Genomic DNA, 1835 nt, shown 5'->3' with positions numbered 1-1835 from the left:
GGGACGACCCCGCTGCCGAGGGCCCTGCGTGGGCCCCGCGCGATCCCGGGGCCTTCACGCGGCTGCGTCTTGGACCCGAGACGCTGCCGCGCGCGCCGCTCGGCTCCCTCCCGCCAGGGCGCAGCGTCCCAGCACCTTCCTCGCAGGGCGCATCTGGGTCCGGTTCGCCAAGCCCGGGATCCGTCGGTCCGTCAGTCCTTCGACAACTGGAAACTGCGCGGCCCCGTGTGCGGGCACTGGCCTGGCGCTGGGGACGCGGCGGGCGACAGGACGCACCACGCTCTCGTCTCCGGAGCGTCCCCGCCCAACTCCCCTCGCTCGCCCGCCCACCCCCCATCCCTGGCTGGGACCCTCGGCCTCAGCCACGTCCCGATTCCTCTGCCAGCCGCGCTGCTGCTGGTGGCCCATGGGCGCTGGTGGCAGCTGGAAGCGGAAGAAGCGGGACGCTGTCTGGAGGCTGCCGGGGCTGCGGTGGCAGCAGCAGTGACGTGAGCCAGGGCTCCCGGGTCCCTCTCCAGGCCGCTCCGCTCTGCGCGCGGAGCCTCGGCCGCCCCGGGACCCGGGCTCTGGGCAGCCGCATCCCCGCGGCGGGAGCGGCTCGCTGAGTTCCTAACCTCTGGGCAACGTGACTTCCCCTTTTGCACGTTGCCTGCAAAACTCATGTCACCAATTTCCTCTAGCGAGCCCCCTGACGAAAACAGTCAGTGCGCTATTTAGAAACAAAGAGACTCTGAAAAAGAAGGCCGGCATGGGCGCCAAGAGTGAGACTTTTAACAGGGTGGTCAGGGTGACCTTGCCTGGGCATGTGACCCTTGAAGAAAGACCCGCATGGAGCGAAGGACAGATCCGTGCAGATATCCCGGGAAGGGCACTCCGGGCAGTGGGAACAGTAAGTGCAAAAGCCCCGAGGCAGGAACATGTTCCACGTGTTCCCTGAACAGCAAGGGGGTGGCTGAAGTCAGAGAGAGTGGGCCATGCGGCAGAGAACTAAAATGGGGACAGAGTGAGCAGACCAGTGCTGTCCCAGAGAACATTCTGCGATGGTGGAAATGTCCTCTGCTTGCACTGACCACGTGGGGCCTTTGAGCACATGCAATGTGGCTGGCATGGCTGAGGAAGTGGATGTCCAAGTTTAATTTTAAGTTTAAATGGCCCAAAGTGGCCAGTGGTATTAGAGAAGATCTGGACCATCATAAGGTCTTTGGCAACTCCATCGGACATCAGACATAAGTCCTAAGAGGACCCCTCGGGCAGCCCTGTAGCCATGTATAGGGGTATGGCTGGGATCTAGGTAGGAGGGGAGGCCTCTTAGTCTGGGGTCCAGGGATGAGCCTTAAAGATCAAGCACAGGAGCTGGGGCTGAGCAGAGGTGACGGACACAGAGAATAGAGAAATGTCGGTTAAGCGCCAGGATGGGAAGAATGAGGGTGGCATGAGCTGAGCTCAGAGCCGGGCCCTGAGCGGGCTGGGAGTCGGGAGCTGGGTGGGGTGAGGGCGTGTTCAGGCTGGGGTCTGATGAGGTAAGATCGGATGGAAACTGACACGGGAGCTAGTGAACGGGGCAGAGGTTTGACCAGGACGTGGGAAGGAAGGTGAGCTCGGAGCCAGGATTGAGGATGAGGGCTGGGGCCCCAAAGGTGTAGTTGGGTGGGCCAGCAAAGGGGGTTTGGTGGCAGGGACCTAAAGATGATGGACGGCTGGGACGTGGTAAGATGCGACAGGGCAAGCAAGGGACAGCTGAGATTGGAGCTGGGGAAGGAGGCCAGGGACAGAGCATTTAGACGCCAGGGCATGGCAGAATTTCTGTGGGTGGATTAGGGCAGGGGGCTGGGGGC

This window comes from Pteropus vampyrus, unplaced genomic scaffold (assembly GCF_000151845.1).
Source record: "Pteropus vampyrus isolate Shadow unplaced genomic scaffold, Pvam_2.0 Scaffold138, whole genome shotgun sequence".
NCBI classification, from domain to species: Eukaryota; Metazoa; Chordata; class Mammalia; order Chiroptera; family Pteropodidae; genus Pteropus; species Pteropus vampyrus.
The sequence above is the reverse complement of the archived record's forward strand: the minus strand, read 5'-3'. Positions refer to the sequence as shown.